Genomic DNA, 21,643 nt, shown 5'->3' with positions numbered 1-21,643 from the left:
TATGCACCAATGCAACCTCAGTGACGTCTGGATTTCAAACGGGTAGTTCATTAGTATCTAAGAGGTGGCGCTGATTTACTTGCTTTCCAAACCCTGAAAAATTTTGTTCGCTAGACCATGTCTTGTCATTTATATCGATGGTAAAAGTTAAATTTTTCAAAGAACAAACTAGAATCTGTTAGCGCAGCTACTATTTAATACCTAGTCAATGCATTAGTCACTAGACGTATGGACTCATATGATCATGTATTCTGGTCTTATCGATCCTTTTCTATAAATAAAGCTAAACGCGCCCTAATACCTACAGTAAAATTAGTTTGCATACTCGTATTGACTAACTGAATCTATGCGTGGTACGCACAGATCAAATCAATCAAATCGCTAATTTCGACTTGATTTCGCATCACGACGGGACTGCGGAGCTGCGAGAGATGAAGTTCGAGCTGTCAAGGGCAGTAGCGAACTACCCTCTTACTTGTTCTTTTCGCGGTAACGGTACACGTCGGTCTCCAGCTTTGTGTGTTCTTCGTGTAACAAATTCAGCAAAGTTACTTGTGTGATTGATGTGATTGTATTAGTATGGGAATCAATCTCTGTTACAGAACACATTATGGCATATTCGTGATTAGCGAATATAACCCTTATGTTTGTGTAAATATTGACACAATGTAACTACATTGTGTCAATATTTACACAAACATAAGGGTTATATTCGCTACTCATCCTCATACGTACTCTTCTCGTAGCTTTAACCGGAAGTGTTTTATATATTTTCTTGTATCCGACAGTTACTCATATGATTAATGCAGGGACTCTCGCCTTATAATACGAAAATATCAATCTTTGTTATCCTTTGCCTACCCCTATTCTTATCTTACTTTATCGATTCCAAATTCGTACACACGAAGACTTTTTTAAAAGCATCACGTCTTAATTAAATATTAGAAACCTCAACATCATTTTTGAAGGCCTAGCCATACTTCCCACACATATGGGTTTGATGAAAAAAAAAATTGAGTTTCAGGTCTAAGTATGGAAAACCCCAAAATTTATTGTTTTTTTTTTTTCTATTTTTGTGTAAAGATCTTAATGCGGTTCACAGAATACATCTACAGTATACCTCTTATAGTTTTGGAAAAAAGTGGCTGTGACATACAGACAGACAGACAGACATGACGAATCTATAAGGGTTCCGTTTTTTGCCATTCGGCTACGGAACCCTAAAAATTCATATATGGCGTTATCAAGACGCATTTCCAGTATTTTATAAATGCGTATCATATTTTTGTGGATCACACACTAACACTACTCTACCCTATCTAACATATTTTGTTTCTCAGAAAATAAGGGATATCTGGCGGCATTCGTTTTTTGGACCATAACAGCTACAAGATCAGATAGAAATTACTCTCCGAAATCTCGAAAATGATCACTAAATTACTACGGGAACATTATTTGTCTGAGATCATTATTAGACATACAATAATTTACCATAGTAATATATAAACATCTTTTAACAAATTAATCCGTGAAAGAAAGCCATATTTTTTATTTTTCATTCTAAAACAGTACACAGCAAAATGCCTTTCATCAAGAATTTTAATTTTAAAAGGCGGTATGCAAACTTAATTAGAAGCGGCTGGGGCACTCTAAGGTCTTTTAGAAGCACTCATACAAGAGATTAATTCGCCTCGGATATTTCATACACGACTTGCTTGCTTTTATTTATTTATATTTATTATATTTCGGTACACCAACAGCAAGTTCACAAAGCGGTTATTAAATAAATAATACATAGTATTTTTCTGTGTGGCGTGCCACTTATGGGTACACAGCTATTGTAGCACTATATAATAAGAATGACCGATCACATTTTTGTACATATAAAAAGTAAAGAAATATAGCTCCGAAGCAGTAATGAAAACAAAAGGACAATTTGTTAGACATTAGTAGTTGTTAGCACTTAAAAATAATGATAAATACTACTACTGCAAGCTGTACCAAATGTCGTCAAAATCGGTTGAATGGATAGACCGTGAAAAGCTAACAGACAGACAGACAGACAGACTTTTGCATTTATAATATTAGTATGGAAATATGGATTGTAAAGGGGTCACGACCCTCAGCAATCCATCCATACTAATATTATAAATGCGAAAGTGTGTCTGTCTGTCTGCTAGCTTTTCACGGCTCAACCGTTTAACCGATTTTGACGCAATTGGATACAGGGGTAGCTTGCATCCTGGGGAAGGACATAGGCTACTTTTTATCCCGGAAAATTGAAGAGTTCCCACAGGATTTTTAAAAACCTAAATCCACGCGGACGAAGTCGCGGGCATCATCTAGTAAGGAATATTACGCAAGGAGAAAGATCTTTCAATTATACTACAACGTTTCTATCACCGTTTCCCGTCAGACCACATTTCCCTTTACCTCGATATTATATTCTTCACCCCGTATTATGCGCATAATATAGGCGCTAAATAAAGTGTATATAAAATAAGTGATTATTCCCTTTGCGAAGCTTTTAGTTTGGCACGAGGATTGTAACATTTTACGATGCCATTTGGAAAATAATATTGATACGTACCACATGTATTATATTTTACGTTTATAGATGTATCGATAATGGGGTAGCTTTATACAGATTAGGGTCAGCGCCGACCAGCAAGCCTATTCCACAGAGTAAGGATATTGAGTATCACAATAGTCCGCGACAGGTGGAGATGGCAATCGGGGTATGAGGCAGGGGGACGTCCTGCACACCCGCACGTCACCCGAGCTCGCCCGCAACTGGTTGGCGTGGGAGGTGTGCGCGGTGTTCTCGTCCCGTTTGGAATCTCGAGCTGTCGCGTGCTAAGTGCGCGACATAATATTTAAAATAAGTTGTATGTTTTGCAACTTTTTAGCGAAAATTTCTAAACCCTATTTCACCTCCTTAGGAGTTGAATTTTCAAAAATTACTTCTTAGTAGATGATAATAGCTATCTGCATGTCAAATTTCATTCCGACCCATCCAGTAGTTTGAGCTGTGCGTTGATAGATTAGTCGGTCAGTCAGTCAGCTTTTCCTTTTATACCTATACTAGCTTATGCTCGCGACTTCGTCCGCGTGGACTACACAAATTTCAAACCTCTTTTTCACCCCCTTAGGGATTGAATTTTTAAAAATCCTTTCTTAGCGGATGCCTACGTCATAATAGCTATCTGCATGCCAAATTTCAGCCCAATCCGTCCGTCCGTCCGTTTGAGCTGTGCGTTGATAGATCAGTCAGTCAGTCAGTTAGTCAGTCAGTCAGTCACCTTTTCCTTCTATAAATTAAAAAAAAACCAACAAATAACAACAACGCTAGTTCACACTGACAATAGATTGCTAATTGATTATTATTTATTTCTGGCAGATGAGCACTACTCAGTACTCACGGTAGTTTTAACTTTTAATACCAAATGAAATGGCATTCTTATTTGCCAGGGTAATGAGAAAGTTAGAGAAGCGATACGAAATGGCACGCGTTGGATTTGCCCGATTGCTATTCAATAATGTGCTTACGACCGCGTTCAAACTTGTATGAAGTTAGACCACAGCGGCATGGGCTTTAGCGCTGTTATTTATTGATATGAAACTATTTCAGTTATGCAGAGAATTAACTAACTTCGTTGAATTATCGTGCACCGTGATCATAGTATTATTTTATGTCGTAGTTCAATTTGAAGCTTCATTTACATAATCGACGTTCACAGGCTGATGATGATTTTTTTTTATTAGACATGCCAACGATAAATTGTAACAACATTCACAATCATTAAAAACAGGTCACAAACAATTCCAGTACTATTACAACCATCAATTATAGGCATATACAGCATTACGTAGGACTCCGGTTCAAATTTAATTAACAATAAGGTACATCACAAACTTTTGCAATCTTATAACCTTAACAACTAATTGATACAACTATCTTCCTACATCTAAATTAACATATACAATTGCTTAATTATTAGATTAGTTAATACATAAGAATAAATTGAATGGTGATTATGAGCCGTTAATTTCAAAATCAAAGTCAAATAATTTACTCAAAACTAGCTGATACCCGCGACTTCGTACGCGTGGATTTAGGTTTTTAAAAATCGTGTGGGAACTCTTAAATTTTCCGGGATAAAAAGTAGCCTATGTCCTTCCCCGGGTTGCAAGCCACCTCTGTACCAAATTTCGTCAAAATCGGTTGAGCGGTTGAGCCGTGAAAAGCTAGCAGACAGACAGACAGACACACTTTCGCATTTATAATATTAGTATGGATAGGTAACAAATTACACACTTTAATTGTGTCAGTTGTTGGATTTGGAGTTGTATTTATATTTAAAGAAAGGAAAAGTGAAAACTACAATTCATTGATGTAACTGTTAGTAATTTTAGTATACTACGCTACAGGTCGAGATGGCAATCGGGGAGGGAACGTCCCGCACACCCGCACAGCCCCCGCGCTATCCCGGTGCGGGCAAGCGCAGATGACGTGCGGGTGTGCCTCATATCCCGATTGCCTCCACCTATCGCGGACTCATACGTATTAAGTACAAAAGGAACAAGTATAATTCGCAATATTCTGCCAAAACAATGTATCGGATGAAGATCGATGTGTTCAAAATACCAGCGTAAAAGATACCCTTAATTTGCTGAAGTATTTCACCGATACAACCCCGCAAGGTTAATACTTAATTCTACAATTATTCTTCTGATCCGCCGCTTACGACTCAGATGCGTAATCTTAATTAACAATGTAGGACCAAAGAATTACAGGGTAATTACACCTTGTACGCAGGTGGGGTGCGACCTTAATGAGAGCTAATGTATGTATAAATTACACTGTTGGGGTCTGAAAGGTTTTAATGATACTTTTAGACCATTTGTTACGTATTTCAGACATTTTGTACAATCTAACACTGGAATTTATAGTGAGTATAGGAGCTTCTTTAGGGAACCATTTGTCATATTCAACCGTTATGCAATGAATTAAGGTTGTATATGACAGAATGTAGTCTGAATGGTCCGTCGAAAGAAGCCCCTATCGTGACTGTTAATTTGAGTGTAATATTCTCCAAATTAATTCTTTCAATTTCTATGATAAAATGCCTATAATTTTTGGGCTCTCAACGTACTTAGATTATGTATTACGTATTTCAAAAACACGACGGTCAAAAAAAGGGAGTATTATGTTTTCAGGGTTCATGTATTTGAGTTTTTCAAATCCAAAAAACTGTAACCAATTTGGATGTATGGGCATCGTTAGAATCTTTAGGCACATCATCCCGAGTGACACTGGCTGTAAAATTTTTGAACAAAGTTTTCTTTTACCGTGCAATTCGTCCAAATACCAAAAACTCTATATGTACCCATATGTACCAAAAACATCTCGATATCTTCCTCGTAAATCATATTTGACGTATCTTATGAAGCGATATGTTATCGTACGATACGTATTAACTGCATACATATTTTATGATGAACTGCGGACATAAAATATCATGACATTCCATCAAATATTTTTTTAATTAAATATCAAATCGTGGCAAGAATCGAAATCAATGCATTTTTCAGTATTGTGATGCAAATGACGCCAGTGAAACGATTCGGCTGCATCAGAAGGGGCAAAGAAGTGACGTCTCGATTCGGTATTGAAAAATATCCATCGAAAATGGTCTAAAATGGAAAAGAAAATGTGATTTTTAATGTTTTAAATTTAGAGGGGTATATTTTATATAAAATAATAATATTATAGTCGAGCTTAATTTAAACCACGGAATATTCCTAAATCATATTATAGTCACATTCGTGTCTGAATGTTGGGACTTGGTAACGCAAATGTTGACCGGACCGGACTATAATACCAACCAGGCAACCTTTGACTTTCGTCAAAGGTTGCCTAGAAGAGATCGCTTTAGCGATAAGGCCGCCTTTGCATGCCACAGCTATTAGATTAAGATCCTATATTGTGTTTTTTCAATGTTTACTTTGTATTGTGTGCAATAAAGTGTAAATAAATAAAATAAATAATTTATATGCCGCAGTTTGAAAAAAGCCTAATTCTTTGATAAAATATAATATAAATCTTATTTTGATTAGAATTTTAATCAGCTAGTTCTTAATAAATTTCTTTGCCGACTTTTATTTATATTTATTTGAATAAAAATATTCCTATTCTTTTCTAATCTATTCTATTATGCGTGGTAATTAAAAACTATACGTACATATAAATGGTACTTTAAGATGTAAAATTTTGCAGTGTAATATTATTATGCAAATTGCGGAAGACAGCCGGAGGCGTTTCGCGTCGACGCCGGTTTCTGGTGTATGTTCTTATTATTCTTGAACAGATTTTTGACTTTATTATTATCTTGCTGCGCTCGCTTCTATTCGTCATCATCATAATCCTAGTTTTGTTTATCTCATAAAGAGAAATAACCCTAACGCTCTTCACAGCCCTTCCTATACAAACGCAGCTTGGTTCTCATTTTAATAATAACCAATCAAACTCAATGAAAGGCAAATGCCCAGTTTTGGCCATGGTTCCGCCTTTTATCATCAACATCATCAATCGATCCGTCTTCCGTCCACCTAGTGGAGGTCTTCCAACACTGCGTCTTCCGGTGCGAGGTCGCCATTCCAGCACCTTGAGACCCCAACGTCTATCGGTTTTACGAACTATGTGGCCTGCCCATTGCCACTTCAGCTTCGCAACCCGTTGAGCTATGTCGGTTACTCTATAGTTCTCCCACGGATCTCCTCATCAAAGGCTTTACTACCATTTGTAGACAGTAGATAAGTGGCTAGGTGTATGATATAAGTTGAAATTGTATTGAGCGTCGTTCCTCTTCAGTGAGATTCGATGCATTACTATGCAAATATGGGCCGCTTTTTCCATTAGTCAGGAACTGCAGTTCTGCTATTCGTATTCCCTGTGGGGAAGCGGCGTTTAGATTAGAGGCGGAATTAGTTTGCGCTCTTCACTTCCTTATTGTTTGATATTTTGCCTTTGAGAGTTGTAAAACGTAATTTTATATGATGTCTCGCGAGTCAACTGTGTTAGACGTACTAGACATCTTTTTTTCGAAGCTCTGTCTGATTATAATTTACAGTGAAACGGAGCGGAGCGGATTGAAATTCGGAAAGTCAACGATTCAAACACCACCCATTGACTAGTCCTGTATGCATGGAGAGAAAAGGACCCTTTTAAACCTTGTACGACTTCCATTTTGTATAGTTTCGCTCTGGTATTGCCGCAACGCACGTAAATGAAAAATTTGACCATCCACCCTATTCCATATTCCATACTAATAATATAAATAGAATATATCTTCATTCAAGTAAACTTTTACAAGTGCTTTTGAATCGTCAACTAGTTCAATTTACCACTGATGGTATTTTATAAAAAAAATTGAAATTTACAAATGAAAAATGCACAGTCAGTAAACTTTTATACAAAAATTGTTTTTACGCGTTTTTTGTTTCAAGAAGAGAAATAATAACAAAAAGTTCCATTTTCGTTCAAACGATGCAGATGGCTAAAATTTTAACTTTATAGCGCAGATGTTGTGCACCTGTTGTGCGTACATTTCGTTTTTATTTATTGCATGATATAATGTGAAGCCTTTTTTACATATATTTTTTTCATAATAATCGAAGTATGAATATATGGGTAAAAATTTTGTAAAGTGGTGATAATAAAAAGAATACCCGGCTGAGTTTGTTGTGGGCTCTTCTCAGACCTGGGCGCGTTTGGAACCCTCGTAGCTTTAGTTTTAAGTACGTATTAATTATCACCACTATATCATACCATCTTACAAATAAAAATTTATGACAATCAGGAAGCGTAAAATTTTACCAATTTTGAATAAATGATTTGAGTTTGAGTTTATGCTATATATATATTCAGCTTTTAATACTCTTTAGTGGCATCGTTTTATCTTCCTTTAATGAAGGTCCGAAACATTCTTATCTGTTATGGGTATACCTCTCAAGTATACGTATGTACACTACCTCCGGTCACCTTCTATTTAACCGGACATGTAGAGTGTGCGAAGGTTTACCGTTATCAAAAGACAGTCCGGTTGAAGTCCGGCTCACCCTTCCGGTCACCGGATTTCGACCGGCGATACCAATACAGCTTACTAGGGATATTTTGTGAATGTTATCACTTTATTTTATTCTGTTTGTAGTTTACACATCAATTAATATTACGTTTCAAAAGATGTTCAAATATCTACTAATACAATAATAGCAAGGATTACTCTGTTATTTCCTTTCACTTTGAATATAAATTAATGTGTTTTTGATAAAATTTTAATTGCAGTCAGGAAATACGGTACCCACAAATTTTATTGTCTGCACTAAAGATTTCTAAATCTACACTAATATTATAAAGAGGAAAACTTTGTTTGTTTGTTTGTACTGAATAGGCTCAAAAACTACTGGACCGATTTTAAAAATTCTTTCACCATTCGAAAGCTACATTATCCACGAGTAACATAGGCTATATTTTATTTTGGAAAAAAAATAGGGTTCCGTAAGATATTTGGGTTTTTCGGACACAAGGTGTAAAAAATCAACCAGAAAAGTTACTTATTTTGCGTACGCTGCCTAAACTATAAAAGATAGAACCATAAAATGTTCTAATTAATTGTAGATCTTATAAATATCTACAAAAAAGTCCGCGACACACTATACCCATCTATGTCGAGTGAGGCACAGCAACCATTTTTTTATTTAAAAATCTTGATTTTTTTTGGACTACATTTAAACGCGTTTATTTTACTCATGCTATTAATCCTTATCAAAATAAATGATTTCATCACTAAGAACAGTTTATGGAGATAATATTTGGTCTTTGAATGATTAAAATTGGACGTTTGGTTTTGAAGTTATGGCGAAATTAAAATATTACGATTTCTGCTGCACGGCCCGTTGTATTATATAAGGAGGTAATGTCGTTAAGTTTGTTTGTAGGGGGTAATCTTTAGAACTACTGAACCGATTTTAAAAATTCTTTCACCAGTTCCTGAGTGACATAGGCTATACGGGATCTTTAAAAACCTAAATCTACGCGGGCGAAGCCGCGGGGATCAGCTAGTAAAAAATAAAATAAAAAATATGAATTCATCAAAATTTGTCAATTCGTGCGGTAAGTGCGGGATGAAGGAGCGACCCGAAATGGCCTATTTAGGGTCCTATGTTGAGAAGTCGTTGTGATCGACATTTACCACGAGATTAAAGGAGTTGGACTACTATCTCTTTTTAAACTGTGCCTATAGTATAGTTTCGTCTCAAAACATTTCCACCCAATGGCGTATTATAAAGATTTTGTGCTAAGTGTTTTGAAAACAGGCGGCATTGGTTCATTTGTATTCATCTAGAACAAAAAGAGCCGGTCTGTTCGTTTTCACATAAATAACTCAGTCAATTTGCCGATACTGACTCCCGCCCAAATTGTTTTTGTTGTCGCCACGTCATCGCGTCAATTAAAAATGTCGCCTAAATTACCGCGCCATTTTGTTCTGTGTTTTTTTAAGGTTGGCTTACATTGGCCCATTTTATGCAGAGTAATCGAATGCTCAATTTACATTGACGTTGATCTGTTTATTTGCTCTACACTTTATACTTACTGAAAATAGATAAACTTCCTTCAAGAATGCATCGTCACTTGCTACTTAGGTTTCATCTAGGATAAAAATAGAAATAAAACGTTTTTTATTAGCTGCAAATAAGCCTAATAAGTTCATGCTCATCCTTAGGCCGATTCCGGAAAACCTGCATCAATCATTATTACAATTGCAATCGTTGTGATTCTAATCTAATCTAAATTAGCCTGTGCTGTCCCACGTCTGGGCAAAGGCCTCCCTCCGATCCTTCCACAATTTTCTATTTCGTGCCTCTTCAGATCACGTAACTGTAAAGTTATCTAATTCATCACGCCAACGTCGCCTCGGCCGACCACGCTGGCGTTGTGATTAGCTGTATTTATTTATGGTATTCTTTTGCTCCAACGCATTGGCATTGTGGCCTATAGTGTGCTAGTGTCGGCCAATCAGAGGTGATTGCGATCGTCGTCGTATCTGTCATTTTACCGTGATCGAGCCCCGAGTTCATAAACGATCGTAATTTATGATTAGAATGATAAATGCGATAGATGGCAGTGTCTGTGACATGTAATTAGACGTTTTTGATAACCTCCCCTACTGGTAGATTAAGAATGAATAAAACATTCAGATTTGCGGAAACTTTCACGATTGCTTTTGTTCTGGTCGGACGTGGCTGAATTGCAAAAAATATTTTGAATATCGGTTGAAAGTTATGAAAATCCTCTTTTAGGGAAAGTCTGCGTTAATGAGAAAACCTACACACAAAATCTTGTTTCCAGATTGTTGTATTTTTGCATTTACATTACCTACTCTATGAACCAAGTACCTACAGCCCAAATAGGATTAGATTTTCAGATGTTCCAGCCAAATGGAGAAAGGGCGGGTCTGCTAGTTGCCTTTCATCATCATCATCATCATCAACCCCCCAACACCGGTTTATTTCCTCCCCTCCCTGGCGCAGTGGTGAGCGCTGTGGTCTTAATAGTGGGAGGTGCCGGGTTCGATTCCTGGCAGGGGTTTGGAATTTTATAATTTCTAAATTTCTGGTCTGGTCTGGTGGGAGGCTTCGGCCGTGGCTAGTTACCACCCTACCGGCAAAGCCGTGCCGCCAAGCGATTTAGCGTTCCGGTACGATGCCGTGTAGAAACCAAAGGGGTATGGGTTTAATAAAAACTGCCATACCCCTTCCAGGTTAGCCCGCTATCATTTTAGACTGCATCATCAGTTACCACCAGGTGAAATTGCAGTCAAGGGCTAACTTGTATCTGAATAAATAAAAAAACTTCTGAGTCTCCCCTCTGAATGACAAGGATTTGGCTATAGTCTACGGTATGGTATGGCAGTTTATATTAATCCCATACCCCTTTGGTTTCTACACGGCATCGTACCGGAATGCTAAATCGCTTGGCGGCACGACTTTGCCGGTAGGGTGATAACAAGCCACGGCGGAAGCCTACCAGACCAGACAGAAATTTAGAAATCATAAAATTCCAAACCCCTGTCAGGAATCGAACCCGGAACTTCCCACTAATAACACCACATTGCTTACGACTACGCCACGGAGGTCGTCAAGTAAACGACAGCTAAAGTCCTCTAGTACTCAATACAGCAGTGTGTGTCGTATAACAAAGTTACATCGTTCAGTGAGGAATGCTCGCTTGCTAAGGACGAGATTAATAAGTTCCCGTGACTTCCATCAAGTGAGCTTGGGAACTTGCCTTTGAGACCCCAAGCATACTTAACTTGAAAACCAAATTGGAAATCAGTCAGGTGAGGACTTTTGTTACAAACTTATTGTGCTGTATTGTTAGAACATGCGAACATTCACTCAGTCATGGTATCGGTATGTGGTGTTCTCTACATACAGACACCAGATGACGCTATTCGAAGTCATACGAAAGGTTCTAGATCACGCTACGATGAAGTACTTATCTAACTAGTATTTTTGTATTGTCATTATTTATTTCAGCAGTAATTCAAAAGTTTTAAAAAAAACCCTGACTGTGGTTGGCACAGCATCTTTTTCAGCCCGCACATAAAATCCGTCATTTAGATTTTTTATGAATTTTATGTACGCGGTAACACTCGTGCCATCAAGACGAATCAAATGAAGTATCATTTATCATAATCGGTTTAACCGTTGAGTAGTTACCAGCGAACATAAAAACGGACATTACATACATATATCCAGGTAAAACACTTAAACCTCCATTTAGGCTTCGCCGCAATTGGGTATAGAGACGCTGCGCTCGGCACCACACTCTGCAGGTGTGTGTTGTGCCTAAGCTTGTACAGTAACGTGTCAAGGCGTCGCGGCATATCACAGGATGGTTTACGGCGCGACAACTGGAGCGAGAGCACCTGAGCACCGAGCCTCCGTATAGTGGCAGTTGGCCAACTTTTACTGAGAGAGTTTGTGCAAGTTTGTTTGTTTATCACTCTTCCTAGCGAAGCATGTTTCCCTTGTTTGGTATTTAACTAGTTTTTGCGCGTTTTCTACACATATTTTAACTGACTTCCAAAAAGGCGGAGGTCGTCAACTTTCACAACGATGCTTTCGCACATGGTAACGAATTAACGTCTTATGCCGTTGACGTAAAGACGTTGATGTGCCTAACGAGGAATGACGATAAACTAAAAAATCAATAAATTGTTAAGACCATCTGAAGAATAAGTAAGCATTGATCGCCTTGTGGTTACGACTTATACTAGTGGTGTAATTGATTAGTAGTTAGTGGTGAAGGAAAAACTACGTGCCTGAGTTTTCCATAGTATTCTCAAAGGTGTGTGAAGCCTGCCAATCCGCACGCCAGCGTGGTGTACTATGTCCCCAACCCTAATCATACCGAGAGGAGTCAGAAGACCCGTATGGTGTGGTAATAACCAGCGGCGATGGGTTGAGATGATGATCTATAGAATTAGCTAGTATTTACATGGAAATAAGGCAGAATGCATAATGCATGTACTTGGCACAATTCAAACGCATTCGTACGCAGTGCGAGAATGAACACCGTACTGCGGTAAATGGAAATTGTGTATTTACTCACGGCTTATGTGCTACGTAGATCACGTGCTACGACCATGCTACGACAATGATATATAAATATGTCTCTCCTACGACAAAACGACGGTTATGACCTTATGTAACATTATTTAGATCCTTTCGTCATGATCATGATCAACCCATCGCCGCGCGCCGTCGGCTCACTACAGAGCACGGGTCTCCTCTGAGAGTGAGAAGGGTTTTGGCCATAGTCTACCACGCTGGCCATGTGCGGATTGGAAGACTTCACACACCTTTGAGAACATTATGGAGAACTGGCATGCAGGTTTCCTCACAATGTTTTCCTTCACCGTTAAAGCAAATGATATTTAATTACTTAAAACGCACAAAACTCCGAAAAGTTAGAGGTGCGTGCCCGGGATCGAACCCCCGACCTCCGATTAGAAGGTGGACGTCCTAACAACTAGGCTATCACAGCTTTATTTAGAGCCATTAAGAGGAGTTTATTCGTATCGAGCTCCATACAGATGATTTTGTCTCCTTTTCGAATATTAACTAAACAAAGTCATTGAAATTTTGTAGATACGTTCTAGAAACTAATATCTGTTGTTTGCCAGGTTTTAGTTAAAATATTTGATTTAAATTCATATTATTTTAGAGATTTTGATTTCTCTCATTGACATATTTTAATGTATAAAACGGGTACATACCACGATTAATTTTTGTTTTTATTTGTCGATATTTCAACCCAATTCTCTCATTGAGTTGAACCAAACTACGCTTATATGGAAAACGCTAGGAAGCGCGCTAGGATTTCTTCTCTTAACGTAGACTTTTTGTCATGTCAGGTGACAGGTGTACCCCGTTTTTGCGCTTGCCTTGTTTACCAAAACCCTGGGGGATTGACATGCAAAGTGTTGTACAAAGATAGCGAGTCACGTAAACTCCACAAAACGTTACGACGACGCTTCAAACTTTACCACCTACATTTATGACAAATATTCCATTGTTATGAGAATACTTGATTTCTTACGTTTCTTTCTTCAGCGCAAATTTAGGATGATTAAAATCGCGTGGAAAATTTGACTTTCCGAGATAAACAATATATTCGAGATATTCATAAGCTATTTCTGTACGCAAAATCGGTTAAACGAATGGACCGTGAAAAGCTAGCACACAGAAGAGAGGTCTTACCCACTAAGCTATCACCGCTCTCAAAAATAAGTAATCTAGAAATGTCAGATCATATGATCTAAGTAATTATTTTTTGTAGGACTGAGATAGTCATAAATCTCTTTAATAAATAATCTAGCATATCTGCACTCGCACTGCTCCGGTTTTTATTGCCAAAATTCGTCGCATTAAAATGAAAGCGGCGCCGTTCAGTCGGCAGTCTGCACGTAGGCCCGTTCCCACTTGTCGGCTGTCGGCCCGGATTTTAATCGGATGTTCCAGTGACAGAACATTTTGACACAAAATCCGTTTTAGACAAGTGTGAAAAATATAAAATTTTCTGCCACAGGAACGTCCGATTAAAATCCGGGCCCGACAGCCGACAAGAAACGGGCTGTTAGGTGCTCCGCCCATGTCCGACAGTCAGTGACTGATTTTTGTCGGCTGAAATGAAACATACAGATTGCAATATTGAAACGTACACGTCCTACAAAAAGTCGGTAAAAAATCTTTGATAAAAGTCGGTGACATTATCGGCTTGATTATTTATTGGACGTACAAAAAGTCTGACTTGGGCGGAGAGCCTTATCTGCGAAGCCGTAAACTTTTAATGCCGGCACGAATATGACACTCTGTCTAACTTTTTAATTAAAATTTTGAAGTGTTACCTTTCTACCTACCTCCGCGCATACTTTCACACCCTGCCTCGTGTGAATTATAAAAAAAGTAGAGAAGTCATTATGTTAAGTATATGTAAATATTAAACATGGATTTAGAGTTTATAAAAACCGTCCCGTTCCCGTGAGAACCGGGAACCGGTTTTGATTTTCCGGGAGGAAAAGTATCCTATGTCTGTCTTCTGAATCGGTTGAGTGGTTGTAAACTGTACTGCAGGGCTATTCACTAAAATAACATCTCGATATCGAGGCTCACTCAAGTGAGATAGCTCACTTCGAAAGCAAACTCACTTCACCTTGGTTTGGTATTCTGTAAACATCTGCTACGCACATGCGAAGTGAAGTGAGTTCGGAATGCGAACTCGAACGACTAGGGATGTGTCCTCTATGGTAAAGCGAATCGGTAAAATTTTTAAATCCGTCTTTTATCAAAATACGTACACATTTCTAATAAAATGTATGATTTATAGTTTTGGTACAAAAAAATGTACACATAAAAAAATAAATCTCATTTTTTAACGTATAAGATACCGAAATTACATTTAGCACCTACCGGTCTTTGTCGCAAGATGGCTGCGAATTAAAAAGTTTTAAGTTTGTTTACAAACCAAGTGACATTAGTGATCGAATTCGAAATTGTGGATTAAAAGTAACTATTGTTTTGTGGATTTTAAAGGATTTGTTGAGGAAAAAGTTTCCAAAAAATGAAGTAAGTATTGTAATTTTGCTCTTTAGTTACAAATTATGTTCATATCTAACAATTCGTGTCTAACAAGATTACATTTCGTAATACAGCATCACGGAAAGAGCGTCGCATCCTTCTCGGGCTCAAATTGAGTCTCTTTTGGAGTACTTGGAGAGAAACCCACGCCTTGCAAAGGGTTTCTCTAAAGTACCTAGTGCAAGGGACGCAGCCCGAAGATCTTGGGAGACACTGGAACTCCAACTAAACAGCCTTGGAGGCTGTGTTAAAACTTCAAAACAGTGGACCAAAGTTTGGAGATAGATGCTCCACTGCCACAAACAGAAGTAAGTGAATGGTTTACATGTAAAGAAGTGAAACATTGTTTAAAAAACCCTGGTTACACTTAAGCTGTTGGTCCCGGTTATTAGCATTAACATCTCACCTAATGCTTTGCCTCAATGGTGTGACATTAAAAAAAGTATTTAGTGTAGGTAACTAATTCTGTTGTACATAATCTACTAACTTTAAAAACCCCAACTAAAATTTGGGGTCTAAACATTATATTATCTCTTTCAAAATGCTCCCTGTGGTAAACTTGTTAGATGTATTTATATAACAGAATAGCTCAAGTATTGTATTTAAAGTAATTTATTTTTAAACAAACATCTGTCAGTAATAAATAGAAATACTATATTATGCATTTATTTACATTTTATTGTTTTATTCACATTATTTAAATTTGTTTTAGGACCATCAATGTTACAGAAGCACTCCGAGCACACTATCAGATATAGTCATTTCTGCTAGGGTAAGGCTAATTTGCTATTGATTTTTTTTTAGTTGAGTTAGTTACTAATAATATCTTATCAAATTTACATAAAATATACATATCTAATATTATTATACCTACTTTTTTCAGAATCAGAGTGTTCTGCCTGTACCTCCTTCCCCACCGCACACCCCACCAGCTGGAGTTAGTGGACCACCGCCTTTGCCTACAACACCCTCGGGCTCGGGTGCTCATCCCTCACGGCGCACGCTTAATGCCCAAAGTTGGCTGTTGGGATCACCAGCACAGAACCAGCCACCTTCCCCGATGACAAGTAATTATAATTTACAAGATAACTAGAAAATGCGATAGATTTAGAGTACCTACCCAATAATAAAATTATTGTTTGTGTCTGTAAATATACCAACAGATTTGAATAAGGATAGATTGACTTTAACTTAATAAATTAATATAAATTCTACTAAATTACTTACTTTATAAATTCTACTAAGAAGTTATTTTTGTTCTAGCGCCATCCAACCGTCGCCAAAGACGCCAAACAGTGGCATCTCCAACTCAACGGTGGTCTCAATTCTCCAGAATGACAGAGAGATTTCTGGCAACCCCAATACCCCATAACTAAATTTATATTAGTTAAGTTAGGTAATATTGTAATTAGGTAAATAGTTTAGGTATAAGAATAAAGGAAAATAGAATTATAATATAATACATGCACACTTCTGCGTAAGTACCTACTAAAATTAAAATATGTACAAAATTTTAGTTAAGTGAATATTATTATTATTTTTGAGAAAATAAATATTCCTTTAAACCGAAAATAATATTTGGTAAACAAATCTTGATGTTTTATTTCTTCCAATAAATGTTCTATTAACTCTTCGGAGAGTCGGTAATTAAAAACAAAGTCTCGAGTAATTATTAAATAATAGTAAGTGAATTACGAATCTCATTCGCTTGACGTCGACTTTTTTCGTCGAAGACCCTCCACTAGGTGGACGGACGACATCAGACGAGTCGCAGGGAGCCGCTGGATCCAGGCGGCGCAAGACCGTGGCGTGTGGAAGTCCCTACAAGAGACCTATGTCGAGCAGTGGACGTCTATTGGTTGATGATGATGAATAAGAAATTGAACACAATCGAGCCATGGTAGTAATAATTCTATAGGTACCTACTAACCAATACTGACTAACAAAATGTAACTGATAAACTAATTATTTTACTTAAAACAACTTATCACTTAAATTAAAGCTTAAATGTTTTATATAAAATCAATTAAAATCACTAAAGCAAAAATTCACTCCGAATTCGATAGCTCTCACATAACTTTATATTTGACAAGTGGATTCGAGCTTTGAGATGACGTAATTCGACAATCGAAGCTCGATCGAACCAAGAAATGGCGTTAGAGAATACCACTTGTGCCTCATTTATCCTGACCAAGTAGTTTATCTCACCGCCGCATTCGTCAATGCGGCACCACCTGTACTATCGAGTTTTACAGAATACAAATGATCAAACTCATCGCGAATTCACTAGTCGAATTACGAAAAATGCTTTACAGAATAGCCCTGCTGTACTGTGAAAAACCGGACAAGTACGAGTCAGACATGCGCACCGAGGGCTCCGTTCTATAGTCGTATTTTTTTGAAATTTTTATACGATAAATCAAAAACTATTATGCATAAAAATAAATAAAAATCTGGTTTAGAATATACAAGTAATATATCAAGTACAAGTATCTCGCATTGAAAGTTGAAAATACTAATTATTTGTTCATGAACACATTTTTTTTTGTGATTCGCGGTTTTCGGATTTGTACCCTTACGTGTGCTATAAGACTTAATTCTAGTTAAATTTATACAGTTACTAACTACGTTGCCCGCCACTTCGTCCACATGAATTTTGGTTTTAAAAATCTTATGGCAACTCTTTGATTTTCCGGGACAAAAAGTAGCTTGTATCCGCCTCCGAGGTGCAAATTATTTCCGTACCACACAAATGATGCCCCCGATTTCATCCACACGGATTTAAGTTTTTAAAAATCGTATGGAACTCTTTGATTTTCCGGGATAAAAAGTATATCAGTCTTTAACAAAATTTGGTAACTGTCTTCGTTTTTGCCAGCGTTCTGGTTACACTCTGTATAATGCAGGCAATAAGAGCTGCAATATGGTGGTATTGCAGTCTACCGGTTTATAAGTCGCTCTCCCCGCCTTCAATTTTCGTTCAGGCATAAGTTTTAAAAGCGCGCTATTTTTAGCCAATTGCAGTGCCGGCTTAATGTTTTATTCACTGCACCATTTATCCGTATACTTCCCCAGTTTAGTTAGTTATAAAGGCCATTATATATTTTATGTCGGGTAATTTTAAAAGGTAGATTGAAGTGGATTTAGCTTGGATTTTTAATGAATAGTTTTTTTCGTTGTCCGCTTATTTAGTTTTTTTTTTAAATTATCAACATTAAGAATGTTTAACAAGTCCAATTTAGACACAGCAAAAAAAAACGAAGGTTTAAATGAAGTGTGTCATTCCGTCTACTATTTAATACATAATAATAGTGCTTCTATAAACAATTTACATTTGTTTAAGTTATGACTTGTCTTCTTCGTTCTCTATTTGCTCCTTTTTTGTAGCAAATTCTCCTATTTTGTCCCGCAAATTGCTAATGCGCGTGGCCGCCATTTTAGTGACGTCAGCACTAGACTGAAGTTTCGAGCTGATTGTACATTTTTATTTCGGCTCACGTCAAAATGACGTCATTTCGATGCTAATGAGACATGGTTCCAGTGCAATAGCAATTAGCGGGACCTATATAAAATTGATTAATCGATTATTGTCACCATAATATTTGTATGAGTATGTAATGAGTATTTATATGGCTAAGTATGTATTTGTTGATGGAAGCTCACCGTGCTTCCTCTATTTACTAATAACTGCGGCCTTAGCATCAGAATATTCAGCATTTAGCCAATATTTGCGGTGCAAGAGAAATCGACATACTAACAGCGGCTACGCACTCATTCGATCCGAGTCCGTGAAAATACGGATGTAAAAACTCGGACTGAACTCGGATATTGCTTACGCACTAGCCTCAATAGCTCAACGGGTAGATGTTATATTTGCAGCAGCCATTTACAGCAGCAACATAGTACATGTGCTACAGACAAAATAATGCTTAATTTATGTATTTTACGTCGAATTTTGTAGCGAACGCCGTAAAAGGATTTATCATATAATATAATGTGCCGTAACTCGGCGAGCTCCGACAATAGAATCCGATTGAATTAAACAAATAACACACCACGAGGGAGAAATGTAAAGCTTTATTGTCGTCACGGTGTTTTAATAGCTAGGGTTACTACGATCTTTGATTTTGTTCATAAGCAAACTAGAACTTAAATTCAAATGGACATCCGACGAAAAATAATATCACTAACCTAAAGTCGAAATCGTCCTTTACTCATAGCGGAGCAGTAGGTATACAAAAAGATTTTTTTTTATTTATTTTAAAGAATATTAGCCATGTTAAATGACTAATATTCCCCTTTCCTCTCCAACTAAGCGTCAGGCTTGTGCAGTGTGCTAGGAGTAGGTACGACAATAGTGCAACGGGCGGGGTTTGAACCGTCGACCTTTCGGTTTTCAGTCCACTCCTTTACCGGTTGAGCTATTGAGGCTTCAATGTGGCTCGGTTACGGTAGAATCCGACTCACTATTGGCTACAATGATTGTTGCAGCAAGAAAACCATAAATACCAAAAATCACAACAAAGGTCAACGGTTCAAACCCCGCCCGTTGCACTATTGTCGTACCTATTTCTAGCACAAGCCTGACGCTTAGTTGGAGAGGAAAGGGGAATTTTAGTCATTTAACATGGCTAATATTCTCAAAAAAAAATTAAAAAAAAGCGATTGTAATAATGATTTATGCAGGTTTTCCGGAATCAACCTACTGGATTCCTGTCACATTACTTTCTTAAGAAAATTAACTTTATTTGATAAATATGATCCTTTGCAATGAGCTTGAAAAATTAATTTGTTATTTTGCGTGACATCCCTGAAGCACTTGCAAAATGAAATTTCTTTGAAATGTAACGCTCGATATCTTTTGAAAGACATACTGATGTCATGATGTGATGTGAGTATATTTGAGTTCACATTTACGCTGTCTTCTCACGGTGCTAGATAGTACAAACGATCTTAATCAGTTGCCCGACCGCTGAAACGTGTTGAGCTAGTAAAAAACCGGCCAAGTGCGAGTCAGGCTCGCGCAACGAGGGTTCCGTACTACAGTCGTATTTTTTCGACATTTTGCACGATAATTCATAAACTATGATGCATAAAAATAAATAAAAATCTGTTTTAGAATGCACAGGTGAAGACCTTTCATATGATACCCCACTTGATATAGTTATCTTACTTCGAAAATTGAAAATACTAATTATTAGTTCATGACCACAATTTAATTTTTTTGTGTGATGTTACCACAAATTCACGGTTTCAGATTTTTCCCCGAATGTCTGCTATAAGACCTACCTACCTGCCAAATTTCATGATTCTAGGTCAACGGGAAGTACCCTGTAGGTTTCTTGACACACCGACAAACAGACAGACAACAAAGTGATCCTATAAGGATTCCGTTTTTCTTTTGGAGGTACGGGACCCTAAAACACTAGAAACGAGTTGGCTAGTAACGAGAAGCGAGTAGGTATGTAATATGTGTGGTACGCGACAGGTCGACATGGCAATCGGGGTTTGAGGCGGGGGGACGCCCCTCACACGCATCGGGTTAACGCGGGGGCTGTGCTGGTGTACGGGGCATACCCACCCCGATTGCCACATGGCATGGATTGACCTGTCACGTACTATACCTACTTAAGATAGTTTTGTTGTTATGAGACACATCTCTCTCACTAAAATGTTGCTATCAAAAACACAATAACGTCAGAGTACAGTGGTCCTAAATGTCCTCGATTTAAAACCTAAAATTCAGTACCACTGATTATAAGTTCGCGAGATTTGCGCGTGAAGCGTTAGCTGTAGAAGTGTGGGTAAACTTGAGCTGTATTAAAAAGGTAGCCAAGGTACTTAAAGCTAAAGTGTTTTGACGTCACTTGAGTCACTCAGCGGGCAATCGAGAAATCTATTCTTGGAGTTTCTCTGCGTAATCAAATCTGAGAACCATAGAAACCGATATAGTCCACCGGGTTGTAAAGCTGAAGTAGCAATGGGCAGGGCACATAGTTCGAAAAACCGATGTCTAGCAGTGGACGTCTATCGATGATGAACCTTACCGAGCTTCTGTCAACTTGAGATTCGTGATAGGACACTCTGTGAGAGAGCACCTTAATAATTTTAATTAACCCCACCACGTAGAAATATGCAAATAGAGTGCGAGAGGTCGCGGTATGCGGTATTCATTAGCTAATGTTTTCAAGGCATTCCGGGAAATGTAATGCCTGAGATCTTTTGTTAATTGCCTATATTAAATGATCACGCTGGTTAATACCCCTCCTTGTTTCTAAAGTAAATTGTAACAAAGCATTTACCTATATATATAGCTACCTAATACAACATTAAATAATATAAAAAAGACTAGTCCTGCCCTGACTGACCGATTCATCTATCAACGCACAACTCAAACGATGGGATTAAAAACTTAAAATTTTGGCAGTAGATTTCT

General features: G+C 37.6%; 1 protein-coding gene and 1 long non-coding RNA gene across 5 annotated transcripts in view; both read left to right on the top strand.

Moving 5' to 3' along the window:
• The window catches only part of aPKC (protein kinase C iota type), a 269,251-nt gene that overhangs the window by 187,152 nt on the left and 60,456 nt on the right, over positions 1-21,643 (top strand). The window lies entirely within an intron of this gene.
• Positions 14,876-16,668, top strand: LOC138403647 (uncharacterized). Its single transcript, XR_011237864.1, has 5 exons — positions 14,876-15,195; positions 15,282-15,515; positions 15,920-15,979; positions 16,091-16,274; positions 16,471-16,668. It is a non-coding gene; the product is annotated as an uncharacterized lncRNA (long non-coding RNA).

This window comes from Maniola hyperantus, chromosome 19 (assembly GCF_902806685.2).
Source record: "Maniola hyperantus chromosome 19, iAphHyp1.2, whole genome shotgun sequence".
In the NCBI taxonomy this organism is placed as follows: Eukaryota; Metazoa; Arthropoda; class Insecta; order Lepidoptera; family Nymphalidae; genus Maniola; species Maniola hyperantus.
This window is presented reverse-complemented; position numbering and strand designations above follow the sequence as displayed.